The sequence below is a fragment of the Ambystoma mexicanum genome, chromosome 3q (assembly GCF_040938575.1).
Source record: "Ambystoma mexicanum isolate Mex_15411 chromosome 3q, UKY_AmexF1_1, whole genome shotgun sequence".
Lineage (NCBI taxonomy): Eukaryota > Metazoa > Chordata > Amphibia > Caudata > Ambystomatidae > Ambystoma > Ambystoma mexicanum.
This window is the reverse complement of record NC_090926.1, coordinates 636,931,337-636,958,840: the sequence shown is the minus strand read 5'-3', so window position 1 is coordinate 636,958,840 and position 27,504 is coordinate 636,931,337. Positions and strand designations below refer to the sequence as shown.

The following is a 27,504-nucleotide window of genomic DNA, read 5'->3' as shown; positions in this document are numbered from 1 at the left end:
CTTAATGCCAGTAATACAGAGATTCTCCTCATCAGCACATCTGCACCCTCCTTTCCTGTCACTCTCTGGCCGGCCTCCCTTGGCCCTCTTCCTGCTCCCACCTCTGAGGCTAAGAACCACTCGGTCATCTACAACTCCACACCCTCCTTTACTCCTCACTTCTCTGATGTCTCTGAGAAGTCAAATTACCAACTGCACCTTCTCAGAGGTATTCTTCCTTTCCTCTCCTTCCCCCAGAAGCTCACTGTCTCTAGAGCTCTGGTTCTCTCTAGGCTGGACTACAGCAACAGCCTGCTTCTATTCTCCACCCTCTGCAACTCATCCAGAATAGGACTGCGAGACTTGTCCTTGGCCTCAAGCCCAGGGATCTTATCTCTCCAGCACTGAAATCTCTGCATTGGCTCTCAGTGGCTGCATGGATTAAGTTCAAGACCCTCTGCATTGTCCACAAGGGCTTCTGGGGCCTGGGTCCTCAATACCTCCAACTCTCTCTTCGTAAATACCTTCCTACTCGGTCTGTTCGCTCCTCCACCTCCAACTCCCAAGGTCAGTCGCTTCTCTAAGCAACAAGTTGGTGGTAGATCTCTTTCTTTGGCTAGGGCCTCCCTCTGCAACAGCCTCCCTGCCTCTCTGAAACTTGGTGCCTCTCGGAACCATCTCCAGTTCCGGACGCACATCAAGACCTTCCTCTTTGTTTCTCCCTTCTCTCTTCCTCTTCCCTACTGATTTCCTGTCTCATACTGCACTGGTCACCTGGCTACCCTCTGATTTTGGGCCCAGGTCCCTGGCTGCTCAGTTGCACACCTGCACTGCCTCCCGGCAACCCTTGCACTTGGGTCTGTATCTGTAACCCTACAGGTGCTGTCTCCACTTACCCTTGCATCTGCCTCCTGCTGGCCACACTTCTTGTGTTGCTTTGATCCCATGTACAGCACTGCCCCCTCCCCTTTGGCCTGGCACTTTTCCCCTCCCCTTCCCTCTCCTACACTTGCGCAATCTCAATGTCACTTGGCCTAGTAAAATTGATGTCTCTGCCCTACCTTTGTTCCCCCTTCCTTGCCTCGTTGTGCCTTGAAACACTTGTGTATAGGCTTGTTACAGATGCCATATCATATCATAACCCCACCTCACTCTTCCAGGTCACAATACACCATTAGTAATCCATTCTTATCTAGTGGACACATAAAAAGATGAAATGCTTCATAAACCCGATGTTATGTAGCTGAAGAAAAGATATTGATAATAAATGATATTTCATCTGTTATGTTTTCAGGAAAAAGGCAGAATTGCTGGTGGTGGAGGTATAGCATAACAAAACCCTTGAAAATTCAAACACCTTAAAGTCACTTCAAGTAAAGTTAATTTCACTGAATTTCAAGGGTTTCGTTGCATCACATTGTTTCACCTTAACCGTGATTTACCTAAAGTTTTTTTCCCTGAATTTATAATTTATTTAATAACTCATATATATGAACACTTTTTGAACCTTAAGATCGAATGTTTATTAAATATGTAAATCAAAAAGTCCTCATGCTACAGTAAGACAAACCTTTTGTCCAAACAGAAATCCCGAATCACACAAGCAACTATAAAAACAACCTAATCTACATAATACTTTGTATAGGGATCAAACATGAATGAACACGGTACACAAACAGCGTATTAACAGCTAAAGATGTATGAGAAAAGAACATGTAATTTTAAAACCACATTTTTCTTTCTTCTTTGTTATCTAACCAGTCTCATCACTGTGTCCTTTGCTGCTGTAGTAGTGCTGACTACATAGGTTTTAACACGAAGACAGTTTCTCCGTATCTTCTTCGGGCTGATATATGTAAATGCCAGTGTAACCAGATAAAATTGGGATCCCCTAAATATGGAGAAATGTATATGTGTAAACACTAGCACCAATAGCAACTATCAAAAAAATGATGCCGTCTAACCCAACTAAGACAACCAACGTGCAACCTATTTCTTAGGTAATAATCTTGCAATAGTTATGGTACTACGTCATGAACTTTCATTAAAAGCATGCGCGATGATTATGTAGGTGGAAAGCTGGAGGCTGGAGGCGGGCTGAAGGACAATCCTGGAAACAGTGAAAGGACTAAAAAATGTCCACACTGGACCACGTAGCACAGAGCAGAGAAAAACAGCACCTTCCCCCTGTAACACCTAACAGACTGCTGGGCACACCGCGCAGCGCAATGATTATGCAGGTGGAAAGCTGGAGGCCGGAGGCGGGCTGAAGGCGGGCTGAAGGACAATCCAGGAAACAGTGAAAGGACTAAAAAATGTCCACACTGGACTATGTAGCACGGAGCAGAGAAAAACAGCACCTTTCCCCTGTAATACCTAACACACTGCTGGGAACACCGCGCAGCGCTCCGCGCATGCACGATCATTATGTAGGTGGAAAGCTGCAGGCTGGAGGCAGGCTGAAGGACAATCCAGGAAACAGTGAATGGACTAAAAAATGTCCACACTTGACCACGTAGCACAGAGCAGAGCAAAACAGCACCTTCCCCCTGTTACACCTAACACACTGCTGGGCACACTTGGGTTCTATGTCTCCAGGTTCAGTTGCTTTTGTTCACTCATGCCATGACAGTAAGGAACCTCATTCTAGGAGTCCAATGCACAGAACATGGGCTCCTTGTAGCCTTTATAATAATTCTGGCGTGTTATCGCATGCAGCGCTCACTAACAGATAGTGTACCTCTTTGCTGTGCTGTCAAAAATGAACGGTACTTTTACTTAGATATCTTTAAACCTCTGAGGGTTAAAAATTAATTCGTACTGCCAGATTGAAACCTGTATCCTGATGGTTGGGCACAAATCACTGGTGTGGGTGCTTAACTCACTGTACTTTATTGAGACTGGCCAATAGTCACTGCGCGCCTCTCAACTTGTGTCTGAATGAACTTAGGTCATTTTTCAGCTGCTGCTGCATTGTGGCCAGTAGCATTGTTTGGAGTAGAATACGACAATGCAGGAGAATTGCATTGCTTTCTGAAGGTATGGGCTCTTTTGAAACCTAGTTATTTGACCCAGAGGACTACCTTGATGGCAGGTACCTCAGCACATTGTACTTGGTGCACCAGCACCTTGACCTTGCCTATATTTAGTAATGGTCTCTTGTATGCATGTATGTAGGATTAATAAAGCAAAAACCTATCCTGAAAGAGACAGTGCACTGTATAGAGAGGGGTAAATAAAAAAGATTGTGTGCGTGAGGAAGTATGCAGTAATGAGGCCTACTAGCCCGTGTGCCAGTGCGTGGAAAAAGTGAGCAGACATTTAATTTCAGAGTGACTATTATTCCAAGATTAACCTCTTCTCAGACTCCTCTCACTTTGTACAAATAGTGTTGGGGCAAAGTCCATGTGGTGTAAAACAGTTGATGAGAGATCGAAAAGAGAGCAATTTCTAAGGTTTAGGTATGAGCTCCCAAGAAAGAAAAACGTTTTTTATGTCTGCACACCATGCTGTTCTTGCATAACAACAATGCATTTCCCAGTGGCTTTGAACTGGAGGTGAACTCCAAGGGATGTCCACTGGGTGGTGCTGAGCCTTGTCCAGCTGGTTGTCTAAAATTGCTTAATTCTGGTAGACAGTGAATTGCATGTTTATTTTAAGCCTACAATTACATGTATCCCGTGTACATTCTATTAGGATGTATGTGCATTTAGAGTGGTGCACGTTTACATTCTTTCCTCCCCAGAGTCCTGGCTAAAATTCTACACAGGGAAATAACACATTATTTCAAGATAGCCCTTGAGACCCAATGCACCCCAATGGAGTGACTGATGTTGCAGGGATTCTACACTCACATCTAACTGCTGTACTGTCCAAATCAATGGTTTAATTTTGCTAGCATTTTGATGTTAGGATGAGTATTATGAAAAATGAAATCAACACCAAATCCAGTGTGCATTATACGTATCCCCTCTCATGTGGAGAACTTCACAGCTGATGCTTGACTCGCAGGGTGAGAACGATTGTAGAAGGCTTCTCATAACTTGGGTTCTCCAGTGACAGGAAAGTATGCAAGGGCATTCAAGTCAATGGCTCTCATTCCGAGTTGGGCGGTAAGGGTTAACAGTCAATGGTAACGGCAGTTGCCGCTGCCATAATGTCAAAGTCAGAGGTGAGCTCTTGGTCTGGCAGTGTAACACTGAACAATGGCAGAATAGGATGAGCTGGAAAGCCTGACAAAATCCAAGAACTTGATGTGATGAGCACAGTCAATTATGACCTCACAATGGGCATCAGCGCAGGGAAACTCTAGTGTGATGATTCCAATAAGAACACAGTCAGTTATGACATCACAATGGACATCAGCGCAGGGTATGGCCTGCCTGAGGGCTCTGAACAGGGTGCTCAGCAAAAGACTATTTTTTGCATCACAATAACTAAATGGAATGTCAAAACTCTGTCCTGGACAGAAGGCTGTGCCAGTTGCTGGGCAACCACTTGCAGTCTTTGAAATTGTTTCAGGTGGAAACTTCCCCTAGAGGCCTTGAGATTTCCTTAGCATTTCCCAAAATATATAAAACATCTTGTGTGGTTCTCATACGAGAAAACACACACACTCCGTCATGAACGTGAGTATGAAGTCTTTTTCAATGCTGATGTGGGCTCCACCCCCTATTTTTGGATACCCCCCTCTGACCTGGAATGTGGGGCAGCACCTGCTGCCTGGTGCACCAGTTCAAAATGCTGAGAGTGCGCCGCTCTGAACTCCCATGCAGGGAGGAGCAATGCTCGTAGGGCACAGCGGGGTCCTGCAGTCTTCAGTAGGGAAGTGCTGCTGGCTTTATCCTTCCTTTTCTTTCCTTATCAGCTGAGGGCGGGGAACAGCTGAGTGTAAGCAGGGCTCGTCCTCGTCGCCAGTGTTGAGATAGGACCGACGCCGTAAGGAGTTTAACAAAAGGCTTTATTTAAGTTAAACTATGCACAGGCCGCAGACGCACCTTCAGCTTAAGGTACTCAAGGCAAACTGTCTGCCAGTTCAAAGCATGCAGTACATACACATTCCGAGAGAATCCTAGGATGCAGGAATTCTCGGAATGTGTATGCATGAATGGAACACAGCATAATAAACACTCCAAAGGTCTGTAACACATAAACAAAATGATATGACATTTTGGCCCACTTCGGGGGTTTGGATTTTCCTAACCAGGGAGCCCTGAGCACAGTCAAGCCTAGAACCTCTGGACATTTCCTGTAGGAGTCCAGTAGATTTCCTTCATTGGTGTCCGTGGTAGTCAAGGTTTTCAGTAAGGGATCAGGATATTATGCCTCGTTTTCCACAAGAATTGAGCCAATGTGTAGGGCCTGTTTGCTGAGTTATGGAAGGTGGGTAGGAGTGCTTTCTACATTTCTATTGGTAATGGAGTGGGCATAGGGAGTATATTACTAATATAGCATGTGTGCAATTCTCCATGCTTCCACATAATGAGGCAGGTACCCCCTTCTTTGTCATCCGGGACTTCAGAATGGGTGATGAATTCAATTCGTTAATTGATTCAATTTTGTGCAACACACTAATTACGGGAGACCAGTCTTTAAGCACGGCCCGGGATTCGAACCTGTGTTGCTCTGTGTTGTCTTGCTTCCGCGACAAACATGTTGCCCCTGAGCTATCCTGCCAGTCTGCTCGATTATTTTGTAACTCAATTGCTAGGTGTGCATTGGTCAAAGGGGATCATTTTATCGGGGATTGGCTTGGATGAAGCATGCAGCTGTGTTTGCAAACCATGTTCCTAAAAGGATATTGGTTTCCTGGATTCTTTCAGCAGCCTTTTTATATCAGTGGCTGCCTGCCTTGTGTGAACAAAAATATGACTGTCTAGATGTAGGAGAAGACTACCAGATACTGGCACACCTGAATTTCCCAAAAGATGCGGCTATAGAGGTTCCTAAATTAAGCATGTTGATAACTGCTAATTTCATTGTCTATTTCATCATGGGGGTAAATTCCTCATACTATGTAGTGGAGGAAACTGTATACATGATTATTCCTGTCCCATCTCTCACACCAAGTGAACTCTTGTGCACTTGTGACTACCTAAGATGACACTAAACCCCTAAAAGAACAAGGCACTTTTCAATCACAGTGATGAGGGATGTAATGCAATCTCTGGGACCTAAAGATTTTGCACAATGATAATTTAAAATATAGTGGTATCCCTTGCACTCACTTGTATACTCACCACAGAGTGCCATATCCCTTTGCACCTGGGATAGATTCTCGAATTGCAGCCCCTCAGAGGGCCTGCTCCCGTAAAGGCATGAGCCTCTGATCAGATGCTGCTGGTTCCCTTTACCCATTGTCAACATGCCTCTTGCTTGCTTGTTTCTTCACCCCTTCACCACCCTTCATCCCTTCCTTTCACTCTGCTCACTACTCACTTCTCTCCCCACTGCCCTTCATTATCACTAACTAAAATGTGCTACTCTCTTCCCTTCCTATCCGTTTACCTACTTCCTCTTCTGTCACCCCTCCTCTTACTGATCCCCATCAATTTTGCATTCTCTTCCCTTCTTCACTTGCTTCTCATCTCTACTCCTACAACTCTATTCACCCATTACTCTTCTACCTTCACTCCTCTCCTCACTCATCCTTTTCTGTTTCCCACTCCAACATGTTACCCCCTGACACCCTTCACCACTTCCTTCCCTTCATCACAAGGAACTACGTGCTACACACAGACGACTGCTCACCATTGCCAAGGCCACCTACTACTAAAACACCATAGAAACTCCATAGCCAAGCCCAACAATGAAAGCAGAGCCCTCTTCAAAGTCATCAAGCACTGCATCAGCCAGCTATACCCAACCGACCCATACTACAGCCCATAGGAAAATCCACTGGCAACCACTTTTTTTTCATCAAAAAGATCAGCATGATCTGCCAACAAATAGACACCAACGCTACAACTGACAGCACACTACACACCCCATCGCGCAAAACCACAACTAACTGGACAACATTTGAGACACTCAGTATTGATGACCTCACTGCCACCTTTACATCCCTTAAGGTCACATCATACGAGGCTGATGACATCATCCCACCCTCCATACTCTTGGCCTTTTTTGACTGAAGCACTCCTGCCTTACCCGGCAATCATCATCAGCTCCCTTACTCAAGGCACTTTCCCCTCAAGAGCAACCAAAGAACATCAAACAGCCAAAAATCTTCCCTCCACTGAATCACTGTAAAATCACATATTGGCAGAATCATAGCCCCAGAAAGCACTTACCTATAGGCCATCATGATAAAAAGCCAGTTCCCTTACTCCTCATTTTAGACACACTAACAAGATGCCAGGCTGTCAACTATATTATTCAATTGGACTGTCCTAACCTGTCTATGCTGTTTGTTATGTACACAGGTTCACTTTTTATATAGTTTATACATGAATAGGACACACTCAGACCTCAGGCTTCGTAATCCTAAAATTTGCATTCTGGCCTTTGACTTGCCATGTCAGTTAAAGGTAAATCCGGGCAAACAAGCCACCACAACTTCGATGATCACCACGCACATCTCAAGTGCCTCATCTTTCCAAATACTGCATCATTTCTTAATCCCTATGACCAATGTAGGGTTTCCAGTGAATGTCTCCACGTGGTTACAACTGGATATTTGTCTTCTCACAACTAACTCTTTTTAACGAGTGGGAATATCATGCCTCCTGGTGAGAATACAGTGGTCACTTCATAAATGTACTGCAATAAAATAGTACTGAAATAATCTTGATTATTAAAAGATTTCAATGAAGAACACACTCAAAATTCAGTGATCTGCAATAATACGAAGAATTAGACCTCAAAAACAAAGACAATAACGTACACATAAACGGTGATGCTAGTACAGTTTTATTACCATATCCACGTGTTGCATTAATTTGGACTTTGTCATTAACCTAAGTATTATACAAAGCCATTTATTCTATTAAGCTATCCTACTCATACCAGAAACGCAATTTCTTCGTTCTGCATGTATTGCACAGTATCGTTAATCAATATCAATTTTGTGCAAAGCCGTATTACACAGCTATTTGTGCTGTTAATTTCTCCCTACCCACGCATGTTTCAGTTTTCCTTGCGCCTTTATGCTGAACCTTCTTCAGGTTATAGGTTTGTGAAGGTTCCTTTTTTAAAAAGAAAAAACAACACAATTTTCTGTATAAACATGTTACTTCTTCATAAACTGCAGTAAACACATATGGGAATTATTGAACTGACCATCTCATCAGGATTACCATATTATCTGTCTCATAAAATCATATTGTGGGGCTATGATGTGACCTACCTTTGGAAATGAATTCCTTAGATTTTCATAATGCTGAAGTAGTACAGCCTTCTTTTATATCCTTAGGTAATTGCTTTAAGTGATACCTGGCAGAAGAAAAAACAAATAAATACATAATTATACTGTGGTGTTAGGACTCCTCACTGGGTGGCACTAACCATTTATTAGTCACGGGTAATCACTCATTGTGAGTTGGCACTGCCCCAAGTTACCGTTACCTAGGTTTCTATCCTCCATTTATCTTGAATAGGTATGTATTCCTCAAACTATAAAAAATATATACAAATTCACTTTCTAGTTAAAAGTACTAATAAGGCAATAAAAGGGTAAAGATCGCTACCAGTCCTTATCCGCACTTACCTGACTTTAGTAGGAGAAATAATCAAAGTGAGAGGTGCGGATGACCACACCTAGAATCCTTAAGATTTAACGTAATGAAGCCAGTTTCTATTCTGCTTGTTTTTCCTTAAGTGGAGCTTCAAATGCTGTTCCCCTTCCAATAAGCAATTTGAGAGATGTAGTCTTTTTAGTTACTGTGGCAGCAGCAGATTTGTTTTTATTCCTTAGCTGGAACCATGAACATTTTAATTTAAAATTTTAATTTCAGAGACTCCTTGGAATTTACAATCTGGATTGAATATAGAACAGACCGTAAACACGACTGCATTTGCTCCATAAACACATAGCTCTCTATGGGATTATGGGAAAGGTAGTCTTTTTTTTATAGATGGCGCAGCTGCTTCATAATAGCTTTGTTACAGTAACTGTAAAGTATTTGGTATTAAATGTTTGAAAACAAACTTGTCCCCAAAAGTACTTAAAATCTAATCTACAGAGAAATATCAGTGAAAAAATGTTGTTAAATGGACGTTATGGTTAAGTTGCGCTACTAAAAAGCTATCAAATTCAGTGAAAAAACTTTGTTAAAGGGACATTATGGTTCAGTTGCTCTAAGAAAAACCTATCAAATTCCGTGCAAAAACATTTTAAAAGGGACATTCTAGTTACTTTGCACTGATAACAACCCATCCATATTATGGATACAAGTGAAACCAAAAAAAAACAGAAATTCGTCAGTTATGGTAAGCTAAGCAATCATAACACGCCCTACCACTGTGCACTGCAAGGACTAACACCCATGACATCAATGATGACATCATAAATGTCATTGATGCCATCAATGATGACATCACATGTCTGACTCCCTCTTATTTTTGTTCACTGACATATCTACGCCAGGTGGTTTTCTTCACTGACCGTCAGGAACACAAAAATTCAAAAGGTACCATATTTGTAGACCTTACCCTTCTCATATGTTCTTACACTACTTTCCTTAGGGTTCACTCACATCATATAATACATATACATGGGGCAAGAAGCAAGCCTGAAACACAGAATTCATTTCTGTACATGATGATAATCATTTAGGTTATGAACACTTTCTGCCAGTACTGCTACTTTTTTGCTTACTTTACTTTCCCTGAGTGGAATATTTTTATCCACACCAATGTGCCACATTGCAATCCTTTGCCAAAGGGGAAAGAAAACTACCAACAATGGAGGTGATAACCCTGTGCGTGCCAAATCTGCAAAACTGTGCATGGTTCACAAACCACAAAAGAGCTGCACACCCTGTCACACACCCAGGCAACGTGGTTGTAAAAAGAGGAATCACTGCTGTCACCTGTCATCTGTTACCTGTCATCTGAAACAAGGCTACTGAAAGGGCCTAATCCAAAAATGCCCTTAATTACAGCTTCCTAATCAATGGCAACCTTCAAAGTGCTGTTTTGGCACTAAGTGAATTCCCAAGTGAATTATTGAAAGGAAAGTGTGCTAAAATCATGGATTCTGCTGGCAGTCAGGGGAATCCAGGCCTCCCTGCCTGACAGCTGCATCAGGAAAATAGCTGTCAAACCCAGTTTAAAAGTATTTCTGTTTCCTGAGTAAAATGGTTAAATTCACCTATTTAAAGCATGTTTGTGAAGGGCTAATTCTTTTAAAATGTCCAAATCCCTTATAAACTGTGCTTGTATTTTATATGTGAACTGAAAATACTTTAATGTATAGGAACCCCGTCTGGAGCTAATCAACTATTAAATTCTGATCTGACAGCCCGGCCTGGGAAGATTCACATTTCAGTTTAACACTCATTTGCTACAGGAAGGCTATTGGCTGCCTAATGGTTCCAGCATAATGAAAACAAAGAAAGCTTCAGACATTTGTCTCCTGGCTGACCCAAGGACAAAGGAAGGCTTGGACACCCATCCTCCTAAAGGAGGAGCAGTATGTGGAGGAGGTTTCTCAGCAAACTTCAAAGGACTGGCCATTTGTTCACTTAGGAAGCTAGAAAAAAAACCTGGCCTGGATTTTGAATGGAAATGACTTATTTTGCCTCAGAACTTTATGACATTTAGCATGGCAGCCAAAATAAGTAGACTAGTGAAAATTACAAACTTATAAATCTGAACTCATTCTAGATTGTTGAAGATTTGGTAGGAGTTCTTACCACATAAGGAACCAAAGATAAACCAAAACACTGATTGTGGCAAAACTATTAATGTTGCAAGCTTAAAATTGTATGTACATGATCCACTGACCAGCACCCAGAGATGTATCGAATTAGAAATGATTAATCCAAACCGTTATGTTGAACATTGATAAAAATCTGTAGAATGAGAAAGACAACTCGCACAAAGATGGGGATTGCATGTGGATGTAGACAATCAAATATGAAATATATGTGTTCAATTTTATTAGGGTACATAATAGAAATGTACATTTTTGAAAAAGTTATGTTTTGGTAAAAATCAATGTCGGAGTGCCTAAATTCTGTCATAAAATGACAGCTCTGCTCAGACTGCCAGCCAGGACGAAGCACATGCCTGAAGCCACTCACAGACATGGGGGTGTGTTTTGAAGTTCTCTCCACGCTATAGACTTTGTAATGAATAAATATAGGAGCTTAATTACACAATGGGACCGCTGCTTCCAGAACCCATCGAGATTTACACGCAGCACCTTGATTCAGAACTCTTCATCTTGTAGCTGACTCCAGAACTCTTTGAAGATCCAGATCTCTTGTTAGAATCTAGACTTAGCATTGTGGAACTATTGCTAGCTGACACGATTGCAAACATCCAGAACTTAGAAGAACAATTCTGATTCAGATTAGCTTGCTACCATTAAGGCTTGCATGCTTAAACCTGCATCCTGCTATCTACCATGTCCAGTAACCAGAAGGGGCCCATCCAAATCCAGTCTGAGGTGCAGTCCAAAATTGACCAGAACCGCGCCGCGGATCAAATCCCTCCAGAGGTGCCCTTCTGCCGGTAGACCTGATCCACCTAATGACCAGAGGTGAGGGTCCAATTTAATTATAAAGGACTGTAAGTATAATAGGAAGAACAGTAACCCATAACATATCTGTATTGTATTATCCTAATCTCAACCCAACCCATCTTTAATTCAGAACCACAGTATTGTTAGAATCCTTCTTGCATTGATTTTTCTCTTATCTGTGTTACAAAACCATAACTCCCTGGTGATTTCAAGTAACTAAAGTAAATCTCAGAAGAAATTGAGGACCCATCATGTGAATGGTTGTGCTGGCCACGTAGCCGAGCCGTGAAGATTCATGTGTGGTCTTTTCTTTTTCATAGTCATTAATCTAGTATAAGAAAACCTATCTGCCATTTTTAAATCGAATTTCTGTTTGGGTAGAAATGCAATTTCAACTCTCACTGATACCTAAGACCCTTAGCTACATCCACAACTAAACACTGCATTGCGGAATAGTGTATTTGACCCATTTTTCTCCAAAATCGCATAGTAAAAGTTTTCAGCGAATTTGCAAAGTTCAAAAGTTTACACGTGTCTTTGTCCCATTTCAAAGTGCTTCTTCCATCCCATTCTGATCTAAACTGTGCCCTGTTATTTTTTATATTATAGCTCATGTGTGTTAGGACCTGTTTAGTGGTGCTTTCCTTAGAACCTTTCTCCATTTAAGCATTTTTGAACCCTTTTAGTTCTAGTCTTTGTCTTTCATTCCTGAATACTTGCTGGTTACTCGAATTTGTGTAGGTTTGATCATTTGTACTTCAGTACTTGGCTGGGGGAAATAGTGACCTAAATGCTATCTGTTCACAAACCAAAACTGTTCTTTTTCCTGTGTTTCTATACTGTATTAGTATAAGTGAATTCAATTGCTTTGCTTATTTTTGAATCGTATAGTCACCCCTTGGTGATTTCAGTCCCATATATATATATATATATATATATATATATATATATATATATATATATATATATATATATATATTAAACTTATGTGTGATTTGAATATTAAATAAATACATGTTTACCCTTACAAACTGGCCTGATTCCTGGTTCAGTGTGACCTGGGGGGTATTTTGAATAAACAAGGGTTTCATTGCGCACTACATTGCTAGGCGAGACCTGGGTGTGTGCCTAATTGAAATCCCTTACAGCTTGGGCTCTCGTGCCGCGATTCTGAATCTGAAATACCACCTGTGACAGTCTAACACAGCATACTAGCCTGCAGGGTGCAGACACCTTGCTGGGTTGGCATACTGAGCTACACTGTACAAGCACCCCTCAAAAGAAATACTCCAAAAATTGGGCATGTCTGCAAAAGTAAATTAACCCTGAAATAAGTCAGAAGGAAATTGATATTTCTGAAATGGCGACCCCAGTACAAATTAATATTGCTAGGGAACACTTCCTGCACAAACTGTCAGGGGTGAGTGGCCTTAAAAGGATGAACAGGTATGGCTACAGGAAATAAAACAACAAGTCACTACAATAGACCTAGATACATGGCAGGACACGGGTCCATTACATCAAGCGCTCAGTGAACTTTACATGGCCCCAAAAATAAAAGAGGAGCAGTGTAAAATTGGCAAGATAGCGGCCTACCTGTACCTCCACATAGGAATCATACAGGAAAAGCATGCAAACAATATAGATCTGGCAAAGAAGCAAGGGGAAACACTGCAGAAAATTCAAACTAATCTGGGTCTTCAGAACAAAGGCTCCAGAAGAGCCAAGAATCTGAAGCAGAGGCTAGGCAGTAAATTACCAAATTAAAGGAAGATCTGGATCTCTTACAGCAAGAGAAGGCAGAGCAAAATACCCAAGTACAGACACTACAAAAAGAATGTCAGAAAAGGGTTGACTCCTTAAAACAGAGTCAACAAAAGCTGTAGCAGGAATGAACTTTTAACAGAGTCTGTGCAGGACAGGTACAAGACCGCATAGACAAATTAAATGAGGAAAACAATAAATCAATTATTAAAGACATCCACTGCCAAGAGGAATTTGATGTGGAGCACCAGAAATCTAGTGCATTTAAAAAACAGAGGGACGACCTGGCTGCACAGAGGGGCACTCTGAGTTAGGAGAGGGACGCCTTAGGCCAGGAAGTCAGCCCATTAAAAACAAAGTTAGAAGAAAGAAAGCTGGCCCTTCAGGAGTTTAGTGAAGTTAAAACTGAATATGAGAAGCTACTAGAGCACACCAGGTGGGTGCAGGATGCTCTAGAAAACAACACTCAGACCAATAATGACAAAACACAGGAGGTGAGTCTCCTGCAGCAAAATCTGGCCCGGCGTTTCCAATCCAGGCAGGAAGAACAGAGCGACAAGGATGCACTCTGTGAAAAGAATGATAGGCTCCACAAACAGATAGCTATGCAAGAACAAATCATTGAGACCAGTAAGGCCTTAATAGAGGAGCAAAAGAGTCAGATTTTGGCATGTCAGCAGGGAATAGGGGCTGAAAGAGATGGTATGAAGGGGCAGAGAAGCCCCTGAGCATAACATCAGGACCCCGGTCATCAGGGACTCTAACCCCTTCAGTAACATGGACTCTGCCACTCTCATGTCCACTGGCTCATATGAACCAATGGCCACGGGGATGGTAGACTTCAGCAGAATGGGAAACATGGGACCAACAGAGCAGCGCCTCCCAGAAATGGATGGGTGGGCATCTCTGTACAGATTCCCAAATGTTAGGGCTAGCTTCTCTGATCAGGAAGACTCCAGTGAGGGGAGAATCAGGGAACTGGATCCTCAAAGATACTGCCTACCAAAGGATCAGTCTGTAAAATTTGGTGGGGAACTCCATGAAACTAGGCCCACAAAGAGTATCTTAAAGACCTCTTCCCAGCTAGGGCAGTGGGGGGGGGGGGGTACTCAGCCAATCCTGGGAGCAAGGGAGAGTCGAGTCAAAAGATTCCTCTGAGCGCTACAGGTCTCAAGAAACTAGGCCCCCACATTCTTCAGGCCATTCTCAAGCTCAAAGAATCAGGGAGAGCCTAGAGGATCAGATAGCCACCTCCTGTAGCAGTGACTCTAAGTCAGAGGATCAGTGGACAAGGGTGACTAAGACTAAAAAGGCCAACAAAATTAAGAAGGCTCTCCTAAAAGAACCCCTGAAACAGATCAAGGCCATTAGGAGCATCATAACTCCCTATCATAAAAATGCCAAGTATTCAGTTTGGGAGCACCTCGTGTTATACGAGGAAATGATGGATACTTTCCATTTGAAAGATAGCCAGAGGTGCATTCAATATATCAAATGGACTTTTTCTCCTGAATACTTCAGCTTCTTTGCAGGGCTGGAAGATCAGAACCACTCAAGGCGGCCATCTTAAAAAAAAAATTCGTACATAAGAACCCCCAAGAGGCCTGCAAGGCGTCCTACAACGTACAATGTGGGGAAGACCAGGCCCCACAACAATGTGTGCACAAATTGAAGCTTGCCTTTGCGCAGACCACCAGGAGGGTGCACACAGACAGTAGGGAGTTCATTAATACCTTCTTTCATGCACTCCATAAATACATCATGACCCAGCTGGTGAGGGACTTTCACGAGAAGAGATCACTAGACTGGGTCATTGAACAGGCGACTCGTATTTATGAAGTGCAGAAACCGGTAGAGAATAAAAATACAAATAAAAACCCCAAACCAGCCAACACCCTTGCTGCTGCTAAGGTGGCGGAGGTGAAGGTTGTCCATATTTTAGATCTGGAGATGGGGGTACTTAAAAATATTCCTGTGCAAAATCCTCCTAACCACAGACCCAGAAGGCCCTCGGGCCAATCCCAGACAGGTAGCCAGGGAGGTAATTCCACTAATGGGACTCCAAACTCCCCTGATTATATAAGCCCCCGTTACATGGGCAACAGTCCCATCATGGGCTATGTGTGGACTCCCCCAGCCCAAGGGTCTCGGTCTAACCAGGTAGCTGCCAACCCAGGAAATTTCCCTCCTAACTTTCCCCAGGAGGGCAGTAATCCCCCAAATGCTGGGTTGAGCTACTTTCCCCGGTGCCCGCCAAACATACACCCCCAAAACAACCATTCTTTCTTTCTCCGCTTTCCTGAGCCCAGAAAGCCCAATCCGGGGGAGGGGAGGCTAAGGGTGGAGGGTTACCAGAACTATCCCAACCAAGGTTATTATTGGAGAAGGAACAGTTACCCTTCCTGTGATCCACCTAGGATGGACCAGAGACCCCGTATCAGCCAGAGCGGGTATCCCAACTGGAGCGCTAGGTCCAGAACTTGCCACAGGATCTGGGTCACATTTTGAGGGCTCAGCAGAACCGTCAGATGAGCAGGACAACTCAGAACCCCTCAAACCAAGGGTCTGGTACTCCAGAGCAATGACGGGCAGAGACACCTGACAACCCACCGGTTCCCAGGGAGGAGGCACAGGGGTAATGGGGGTGCAAAGCCTTGTAGGAAGCTTTCTTCCCCACCTGTGAAAAGCCCCTAGAAACCCAGGAACTGGAACCAGAATTTCCTGCCCCTGAAAGTCTGCAACCTAAGGAACAGAGGGCGGGTAGGAGAAATAAAGGGCCTAAAAAGACCCATCTTGTGGAGGAGGTTAGAATCTTCCAATTTGAAGGAGAGGGGTCCTCAGAGAACTCTGGGAAAGGGATCTTCTCCTTCAGGTATGGGGGAACTCTTCCCAAAAAAAACGGGTCCCAAGATATCCTAATCCAGACTGTGTAAATATGGGGACTGAGTTGAAACCGCCTGTCATTCAACGCCAGAATGACCAGCAAGAAAATCATCTTGCCCAAACCAATTCTGGTGACTGCCTCCAAAAAGGGGGGGGGCAGCCCAGAATCAGAACCAGGGGAGCCCAAAACTTCCCCAATATCCAACTGTCACCTTTTTCTTTCAGATTCCCAAGTCCCAAACATAATCCTGCCCAAACTACCCCTCTGTTAGAATCAAGAGTAAAGAATTTAGCCCACCAATTGACCCAAAATGTACATTATCATTGCCCGCTTGAGGAGAAAGAGGGAAGATTTTATGCTCTGGTCCAAATACAGGGGCAATGTACATTTTTGGCACTGCTGGACACTGGATGCCAAGCCACCATTCTCTCAAAAAGGGTCTTTGATCAGCTGAATTAAGCAAGGGGGGCGAGATACCAGATCCCTCTCACCCCTCTTCCTGGACAACTTCAGAACTTCCTGTCAAAAGGACTGCAGAGTTAGACATTAAAATTGGGCGACACAAGGTTAAACACCCGAACATAGTTGTGACTCCAGAGGGTACACCATGTTTACTAGGGAATGACACCCTGCGTAGATTGTCCCCCCTAATAAATTGTGTAAACAAAGTCCTCTGGACCCAGACTAACTGACCAATAAAACTAAAACATAGCGTCAACCATGTTAGTCTAAATGGCACATGCCACATGGTAGAACAAAAACCTGACCAAATTGAATTCCATTTTCAAAACAACCAAATCCCTTATGTGACAGTAATTGTAGTAGGACAACACACTGGTGATGGGAAGTCCTTGTTACGCTCACCTGGATCCCACAGGGGTGTCGAACGGACCCGGACAGCTACGGTCTCCGTCAACGTGATGCGTTGTGCAGAGATGACTGTCTGGACTGGCCCGTCTAGTCTTGTCTGCTGGGCCCGAAGAAGTATTTTCCTGCAAGTGGAGACAGGGATTAGCCACCTGTGGGTTTTAGTGATGGCCTCCCAACTGTTCTCGCTCTCCCCCACTAATCACCTCCGATATCTCCTTAGTAATCTCACCTTATGTTTGTAAAAGATGAGCTCTCCATCCTGCGTGTCTTGCAGGGGCACGTAGATACCAGTTACTTCACTGGTTTGAAGGCGTTGGGAGAGTTCCGGTAAGCATTGACTCTGAAGTCCCAGGCGGGATTGGTAAGTATCAAGTTCAAAGAGTTCAATGTGCCCGATGTTCACTCTTGTCCACTTCCTTCCTTAAGTTGCAACTGAGTTTGTGAGAAGAAGGTCTCGTAGCTGCTGCTGGCGTTCAGGTAAGAGTCTGTGTTACCCAATTGCATGCGTTAACGTGTTGTTTTTCTCCCTCTTTACAGATGCAGCATATGAAGATATGGAGAATAATACCGCCGATTGTAAATCAGGTAAGTCTATGGTGGTAAGAGGTATTTGTTGATTCCCTTGGCTCACCTTGTTATTCTTGTGCCCAAAGGTGCCGGAGTACGGCGAAGAAATAATGGAGACAGTGTCGGATCGAAAGATGCTGTGAGAACTGGTGAGTATGGCGCTGTGCTGGAGCTGGCGAAGCGACGCGTGCAGGACTGATATACTTTCCAGGTCGGGAGATGAAATGGATCAGGAATCAGGTGAGGAATTTGAAATAAGTTAGTTTTCTAACCTTGTCCTTTTCTTCCTCTTTATCCTTGGAGCTCCAGATTCGCGGCAGGCGTGGCAGAAGACTGGATGCTGGCTGTAGGCACGCGGGCGTGGCAGAAGACTGGGTGCTGGCTGCTGGCACAGTGAGAGTCACGCTGCTGGATGCAGAATAACACGAAGCATGTGCTGCTGTTCGGGCGTGGTTTAAATAGCCTCCAAAGTAGTCCCAGGAAAGAAGTTCCCCAGGACCACACCCGAGTAAAAAATAGTCCCTGTAGTAATATAGTCCCATCCAGGTCTCACGTTGGCTTGTATTTATTTGCAGCATGGTCTGCATGAGGTAAGTAATGTCTATGAGCCTGGCACCTATGGCGCCAGGACTGATTTATATTATGAGCCTGGTGCCTACGGCATCAGGACCGAACCCAGACAGCCCCTAGCTGGGGCTGCTGGGGTTTTTGTAAATGTCTGGATGCCTGCTCCCGGGGCTGATGGGCTTGATCCGGATGCCCGGGGGTAGGCATCACGACAGCACTCCCCCCCAAGGCCCCTCCTAAAGTTCTTCTTCCCCTTGGCCCTGGTTTGTCTGGGAAGTTCCGATGGAATTTCTTCACCAACCGAGGTGCATGAACGTGGTCACTAGACTCCCATGACCTTTCCTGTGGTCCGTAACCTTTCCAGTCAATTAAATAAAAAAGTCTTGATTTAACCAACTTAGAGTCCAGGATATTCTTTCCCTCGAATTCAGGTTCTCCATCTATTAGGATGGGGTCAGGTGGTTTGGCAAGTCTTGTCCCGGGTTGAACTGGTTTCAGAAGTGAAACATGAAAGACAGGATGGATCTACATATTAGAGGGTAATTCCAACTTGACGGCCACCGGGTTGATAATGGCCTTAATAGTGTAAGGTCCCAAATTAAAAGTCTGAGTTCCTTTTAGAGGTATGTGTTTTGTAGCCAGCCAATCTTGATCCCCAATCTGATATCGTGGAGCATCGCTTCTATGTTGATCAGCATTTTTCTTATATTTCTCTTTCGCTTGTTTCAAATGTTCTGTTGCCTCCTTAAAGGCTTGTGTAATAGTAGAGTGTAAATGACTAACTGCAGGCATTTCTAAGTGCTGAGGCGAATCGAGTTCTGAGGTTCGAGGGTGATGTCCGTATATGGTATAGAAGGGGCTTTGTCCGGTTCCAGAATGTACTGAGTTATTGTATGCATATTCGGAAATCCATAAAATATCCTTCCAATTGCTTTCGGTCTGGTGCAGCATGCAGCGTAGGTACTGTTCAAGGGTCTGGTTGATCCTCTCCATCTGACCATCGATCTGGGGATGGTGACTGGTTGAGAACCTCACGTCGATTTGCGCCAATTGACAACATTTCTTCCAAAATTGTGAAATGAATTGACTGCCTCGGTCAGAGACCAATATGGAAGGAAATCCGTGTATTCGAACAATGTTTTCGAGGAACTCCTTGGCCAAAATTGAAGCGGAAGGTAATCCTTTTAAAGGAATAAAGTGGGCCATCTTCGAAAAAAGATCCACAATAACTAGGATGGTGTTAAATCCATTACATGGAGGTAGATCTGTAATAAAGTCTAAAGACAAGGTGTGCCATGGTGTAGGTGGAATATCCAAAGGTTGTAAAAGGCCAGCAGGCTTTTTCTTCTGGCTTTTGTTTTGGGCGTAAATGCCACAAGACATCGCAAATGACTTTATGTCTTTTCGCCAAGTGGGCCACCAGAACTGTCTCTTAATTTTCGCTTCAGTTTTTGCGATACCTGGGAGCCCTTCCATCAGGGTGTCATGGTAATTGGAGATGACTAGTTCTTGTATTTCCTTGTGTGGTAGAAATAGTCGTCCTTGATAGTAAGGTAGGTCATTGACGACTGAGTAGTCCAGGCCTTTCTTTACCCAGTCCTGCAGGGTTGCTGGATCGAAGAGTTGTTGGATTTTTGAATGAATATCTTCTAGTGTCTGTAGAGTAGTTATGCCAAGAAGTCTTTGCTCGGGAATTATTGGCAACAGTTCCGGGTTTGCATAAGCTTCTCCCATCTCTATTCGGGATAAGGCGTCTGCTTTGCCATTTTTGCGGCCTGGTCGATAAGTGATCACGAAATCGAATTCGGCAAAGAACAATGCCCATTGAAGTTGTCGCGATGATTGAGCTTTGGCTGTTTTTAAATACTGCAGGTTCCAGTGATCAGTGATTATGGTAATGGTATGCCTGGCACCAAGAAGGTAGTGCCGCCAAGCCTTAAAGGCGGATTTGCTAGCTAATAGCTCTTTATCAGTAATTGCATAGTTTAACTCAGGTGCTGAGAACTTTCTGGACCAAAACGCTACTGGGTGAAGTTGACCGGTTTCAGGATCCTTCTGGGACAGGACAGCTCCCATGGCTAAACTGGATGAATCAGTTTCTACTATGTATGGAAGCTCAGGGCGTGGATTCTTTAAGACAGGTGCTGATGTAAATTTTGCTTTCAGCTCTTGGAAGGCCTTTTCAGCCTCTTCGGTCCACAAGAAGCATTTGTTTTTTCGCAAAAAAGTGCTGTGATGGGGTGTACAACATGGGAGAAGTCCGGAATGAATCTGCGGTAGAAATTAGCAAATCCGAGCATGCTTTGTACCCCTTTGACTGAACTGGGTGATGGCCACTTGAGAATTGCGTCCACCTTTCGAGAGTCCATTCGGACTCCCTTTGGAGTCAGGATAAATCCAAGAAATTCAACTTCTGTAGCATGAAAAACACATTTTTCCAATTTTGCATATAACTTGTGCTGGCGTAGTTTCTCAAGGACTGCACGCACGTGCTTAACATGGTCTGATTCTGAGGAGGAGTACACTAGAATGTCATCTATGTATACGACGACACAGACGTCAATGAGTTCACGAAGGACATCGTTCATAAAATACTGGAAGGCTGCTGGTGCATTGCACAACCCGAAGGGCATCACCTGATATTTGAATAATCCGTACTTGGTGCGAAAGGCAGTCTTCCATTCGTCGCCTTTCTTGTCACGTACCAGATGATATGCCCCTCGAAGATCTAACTTAGTGTAGATACAAGCATCTTTTACTTGGTCTAGTAATTTGGGGATCAGAGGCAATGGGTATCGTTTTTTTACCGTAATCTGATTTAATGCGCGGTAATCTATGCACGTTCTAAGGTCACCTTCCTTTTTTGGCACGAAGAATAAAGCTGAGGATGCAGGAGGCTTGGAAGGACGAATAAAGCCATTAGCAAGGTATTGGTCCAAGTATTGCCGTAGGTGAAGATTTTCAGGTTCCGTGAGGGCATAGATTCTACTGCATGGGGGTTGTGCACCGGGTAGGAGGTCAATTTGACAATCGTATGATCTGTGAGGAGGTAATGTATTGGCCTGTTCTTTTTGAAAAACATCCTGAAATTCTTGGTATTCCTGAGGTAACTGCACGATTGGGTTAACGACTGTAACCAGGCCTTTGTTCAAAGTTTTCTCCGGGTAACAGGTGTGTGCACAATCCGGGAAGGTCATTCTCTTCTCTCGCCATTCTATACAAGGATTATGTGTTTCCAACCATGGCATCCCCAGTATTATCTGGAACTGTGGGGCTTTGATTAGATCAAACACAATAGTCTCTCGATGCCCATCTTGACTCAACGGTGTCATCTCTGTAGTGGAATGAGTTACAGGCCCGAGGCAATCTCAGTTCCATCAACTGTGGTGATGACATCCGAAGTGGTCTTTTTGCAAAGAGGTAGATTCATCCTTGACACCAATTCGTGGTCCATATAGTTTCCTACAGCCCGCTATCTATGTATGCCCTTACTGCGTGCATACGTGATGGCTGCCTGGGATCAAGTAGGACCATTGGGATGATCAGATGCAAGGTCTGAGTGTCCTTCTTTAAGCTCGGCAAGCGGACCTCTATGCTTGTCGGGCGTGGTCGTTTCCCGAATCAGGCTCTATGTGGCTTTTATCAGCAACTCCTACCACCTTCTTGGGTGGTTTTGTAGGGCAATCCCGTAGAAAATGTCCTGAGGTTCCACAGTACAGACACAACTGCATCAGTCGTCTTCTTTCTCTTAGCTCGATCAGTCTTTCGGTTCTGAAGTCGGTGGTCTAGCTGGACCACTAAGTCTATAAATTCTGTGCAATCCTGAGGTGGGTTCACAACTTGAGCGAAGTCGTCTTTGAGTTCTCCCCAAAGTCCACGATGAAACAATGTAATTTGGTTTTCCTCCGGCCACCCGGTTTCCACCACCAACCTATTGAAGGTTGCAATATAGGTTAGTAGATCCTTGTAACCCTGTCGTAAGGATAAAAGTTCGTTATCCAGGGCTTGACCCTGTGAGTGTCTGGCGAATAGTTTTTCCATGCTCCTTTGAAAACCCTGAAAATCCCGGAGAAGAGGATCATCCTGGTTGACTAACGGAATGGACCAATCCGCTTCACTGCCACTAAAATATGACAATACAAAGGCTACTTTGGCTTGATCATTTGGAAAGGCTCCCGGTCTGCATAAAAAGTGCAAGTGGCATTGGTTCATAAACACGGCGAACCTTTTGGGGTCCCCAGCAAAATGTTCGGGTGGAGCTAACGGAATATTTCCTGGTAAAACCACTTGCACTGGATTGCTTGATGAAACGGGGGTTGGGTTTCCCCCATATCCAGGTAGGGGCGTTTGCCCAGCTTGGTTTTGCAGTAGTTGCCTAGCCAGATCATCAGTGCGCTCCTTTGAGACAATCAGTTCTCTCCTGAGGGCATTAGTCTCTTGGCGAGCGACATGTACTTCCGCCCTAAATTCCCCCAATAATTGGGCCAGTTGGTCGGTTTCCGAGGTTTCCATAACACCCGGGTGGGTATTTTTAGAAAGGCTTCGTGTTCTGTTACGCTCACCTGGACGCCACAGGGGTGTCGATCGGACCCGGACAGCTGCGGTCTCCGTCAACATGATGCATAGTACAGAGATGACTGTCTGGACTGGCCCACCTAGTCTTGTCTGCTGGACACGAAGAAGTATTTTCCTGCAAGTGGAGACAGGGATTAGCCACCTGTGGGTTTTAGTGATGGCCTCCCAACTGTTCTCGCTCTCCCCCACTAATCACCTTCGATATCCCCTTAGTAACCTCACCTTATGTTTGTAAAAGATGAGCTCTCAATCCTGCGTGTCTTGCAGGGGCGCGTAGATACCAGTTACTTCACTGGTTTGAAGGCGTTGGGAGAGTTCCGGTAAGCATTGACTCTGAAGTCCCAGGCGGGATTGGTAAGTATCAAGTTCAAAGAGTTCAATGTGCCCGATGTTCACTTTTGTCCCCTTCCTTCCTTAAGTTGCAACTGAGTTCGTGAGAAGAAGGTCTCGTAGCTGTTGCTGGCGTTCAGGTAAGAGTCTGTGTTACCCAACGCTGTCCGGTAACTATTGCATGCGTTAACGTGTTGTTTTTCTCCCTCTTTACAGATGCGGCATATGAAGATATGGAGAATAATACCGCTGGTGGTAAATCAGGTAAGTCTATGGTAGTAAGAGGTATTTGTTGATTCCCTTGGCTGACCTTGTTATTCTTGTGCCCCTAGGTGCTGGAGTACGGCGAAGAAATGATGGAGACAGTGCCGGATCGAAAGATGCTGTGAGAACTGGTGAGTATGGCTCCGTGCTGGAGCTGGCGAAGCGATGCGTGCAGGACTGATGTACTTTCCAGGTCGAGAGATGAAATGGATCCGGAATCAGGTGAGGAATTTTAAATAAGTTCGTTTTCTAACCTTGTCCTTTTCTTCCTCTTTATCCTAGGAGTTCCGGATTCGAGGCGGGCGAGGCAGAAGACTGGATGCTGGCTGTAGGCACGCAGGCGTGGCAGAAGACTGGATGCTGGCTGCAGGCACGGTGATAGTCACGCTGCTGGATGCAGAATAACACGAAGCATGTGCTGCTGTTCGGGCGTGGTTTAAATAGCCTCCAAAGTAGTCCCAGGAAAGAAGTTCTCCAGGACCACACCCGAGTAAAAAATAGTCCCTGGAGTAAAATAGTCCCATCCAGGCCTCACGTTGGCTTTGATTTATTTGCAGCATGGTCTGCATGAGGTAAGTAATGTCTATGAGCCTGGCGCCTATGGCGCCAGGACTGATTTTTATTATGAGCCTGGTGCCTACGGCGCCAGGACCGAACCCAGACAGCCCCTAGCTGGGGCTGCTGGGGTTTTTGTAAATGTCTAGATGCCTGCTCCCAGGGCTGATGGGCTTGATCCGGATGCCCGGGGGTAGGCATCATGACAGCCCTCTCTATTTCAGAAAATCAACCTTCCTTCCAGTCTCAAGTGGCAATCTACACTGGAAGGAAATACTCTGAAATTCTATACCAATTCACAATCAGAAAATCCCACTTCTATAGTCCAAAATGATGAGACCAACTCAAAGCTTGGCTGACATACAGAGAATTGGAGAAAAATTGTTCATCCCTATTCAGTTAAATGGGGGAAAGACTGTTCTCGCCCGAGTTTGTGTGAACAACGGTAAGAGCTTCATCAGCGAAGCCATGTTCCGAAACTCCCATAAAATCCAGCCATTCCTACATTTAAATTGATAGACAAATGGGAAATTGACCTGGAAACACCCAATTCCAAACATCTCCTGCCTAGCAGGTGTATGCTCAAAATTTCCATAGGCAACAAGAGCATAGTCCATAATTGTTGGGTCGTGCGAGATATGGCTACTGCATTTTATTTAGGCAGTGACATTCTCAATCGCTTTGCCATTTGTTTGGACCTAATAAACTTCGAAGCCTGGTCCCGATTAGCGGGTAATCCCATGGACTTTGATGATCCAGAGAAAGCATTTCGGTCAGCTCAGCTGCTGTCATATGCAGTTGAAGTTCAGATTGGAGAGGAAGTCACCATCCCAGAATGGACCCGACAATTCAGACTTGAAGTAAAAATTAAAAGAGGACAGAAACTGCAAAATCCTGATGCATATGTTCACCTCAATGCCCATTTCCAACAGCAACCACTAATCAATACAGAACACAACACCATTCCAATAGTGGTGGATAACAGTGACCTTGGGAGTATCACTCTGGGCGCAGGCACCATTATTGGAACGGTAGTTGATGATCAAATTTTTCCATAGATTTAGGTAATGAACTGATAGGGCCAATCCCCAATGACTGTCTCGACAGCGATAGCGACAATTACACAACACCAGACAGGATTTTCACCCAGCATGGGGGGAATTTCCTAGTGTTCTCTTCCTGCCCTTATGGTAAGGAAGAGGTGACCTGTGAATTCAGGAGGGATGAGGTGATCTTTCAAGTCCACTAAGACTGCCTTCCCCACCTGAAGCCATCAGTCCAAGTCAGTACTTTAACCAGGGACTTCTCCACCCAGCTGGAGGAGGCCGCTAAGATAGCTAAACCAGAAGTCTTTCCGGGCTTCATGCAGATGGTTGAAGAGAGAGTCAACCTAGCTGATGCCTGTGAAACTCTGGAGCAAAAGCAAACATTTAAACAAGTTTTCTTAGATTTTCAAGATCTCTTTGCAGTGGACTCATATGAAACCGAAATCCATACAACAATAATTCCCACGGTCCCTGGCATGACTCCAGTGTTTGTGAAGCAATATCGCTTGCCTCTCACATCTATGAAGTCCCTAACAGAAATAACTAAGAACCTTGAGTCCCGTGGGATAATTCGTCCAGTCCACAGCACCTTCAATAATCCGGTGCTGGGGATTTTGAAACCAAACATCCAGTGGAGACTCTGTGCTGACCTAAGGGAGCTAAGCAAACAGGTCCACACTTCCCAATGGCCTCTTCCCTACATTGACCAAGGGCTGGCCCAGATCCAGGGGTCTAGGGTATACACTGCCATAGACCTGACCAATGGGTACTGGAATGTACCTGTCAGTAGGGAAGACCCATACGAGCTGGTCTTTACCTTCGGGGACAGAAGTACACTTGGACCCAGACTCCCTACTTCAACTCTGGCAATTAATTTAATATATTTTTGCATAAGGCCATGCCCGACCTGGGTGAAAGGGGTAACCTGGCCTATGTAGATGGTATCCTAACCAAAAGCTCAACTGTGGAGGAACACATAGCAGAGATCCGTTATGTTCTGACACAGTTGAGGGCTGCTGGAGTGAAACTATCTTTCCAAAAGGCACAGTGGTGCAGGACCTGTGTCAACTTCTTGGGGCATGAGATAACTCCTGAGGGTCTCTGTCCCCAGGAAAAGAAAGTAGAAGCACTCCAGAAACGAAAAAGACCCCGCAACTCTGCGTGAGCTAAGGAGCCTCCTTGGACTGACTAATTACAGCAGAAAGTTCATTGAGGATTACGCAGAGATCACAAGACCCCTGATCCATCTGTTGAAGATGGGTTAAGTGGGAGTGGGGTGCAGAACAAGCCGAGGCAGTAAGACAACTCAAAAGAAGCCTCTCACAAGCGCCTCGCCTAGCTTACCCTGTCAAGGTTCTTCTTAGAGACAGGGTTCTCAAATCCATGCTTGATGGGAGTATTATACCAAAAGCATGACAAGGTCAATAAAGTAATATCATATGCGAGTGAGACTTTTTCCCATGTGGAGGAAAAATTCAACGATTGTGAGAAGGCACTCCTGGCAACGGTGTGGTCATTGAAGAATTACCGCCCGTTCATCCAGGAGGAACACATCATAGTGGAGACTCCACGCCAGCCTCTGCAATATCTTCAAAGTGACAGAATCTGGCCCAGAAATATGAGTAATTCACAAATTACTTCCTGGATTCTGTCAATGCAAGGCTTTCTTGTGGAGGTCAGATATGGCCAAAACAAGAAGAGTCCCCTCGTGCAAGGTCTGGCTAACTTGCATGATTGTGTCAGAGAAAACTGTCTTGAGGACGAAAGTCTTAAATTCAAGGACAACATGGAGGCTTACCTTAATTCCCCACACAAAGTCTATGAAGAAGACCAGTGTGAGGGAATGCCCACTGTCTATGTGGATGGGTGCTCCTACCATGCTGACAACAATGAGGAAAAGGAACTTGTGGCCGGTGTGAGGAATGCATGGGTGAATGATGCCCCAGAACCCTCCGCTGGGTACAAAATCGGTCCACATAGTAGTCAATTGGCAGAGCTGATGGCTGTGCATCAAGCCATCCTCACTGCTGTCCAACACCAACTCCACAAACTGGTCATAATTACTGATTCAGATTATGTCTGGAACGGGTTCCTGGAGCACCTGGTTAATTGGAAAACCAGAGGCATGCTATCTGCTAACAATTAACCACTAAATCATGGAAAATTAATACAGAATATTGATGATCTGGTCATCTCTAGTGGGATGACCATCTACTGGAAAAAGATGAAGGGTCATTCTAAAGTAGAGGGACCAGACAAAATTGGAAATGACTTAGCTGATCAGCTGGCCAAAACCGGAGCCACCCAAGGGGATCTACTTGAGATTGAGTCCCTGTTGGGGTTAATCCAGGTCACTGCTATCACTAGGTCCCAGACAAATGCTCACAATGAACTCTCGACTGCCCAGTGGAATA

The 27,504-nt window shown here is 44.5% G+C and overlaps 1 long non-coding RNA gene across 2 annotated transcripts in view; it reads right to left on the bottom strand.

Annotated features, from left to right (window-relative positions):
• The window catches only part of LOC138582842 (uncharacterized), a 577,570-nt gene that overhangs the window by 171,978 nt on the left and 378,088 nt on the right, over positions 1 to 27,504 (bottom strand). For both annotated transcript variants that reach the window (XR_011305089.1, XR_011305090.1), the window contains exon 2: positions 8,327 to 8,412. This is a non-coding gene — a long non-coding RNA (uncharacterized lncRNA). The remainder of the gene's footprint in view (positions 1 to 8,326; positions 8,413 to 27,504) is intronic.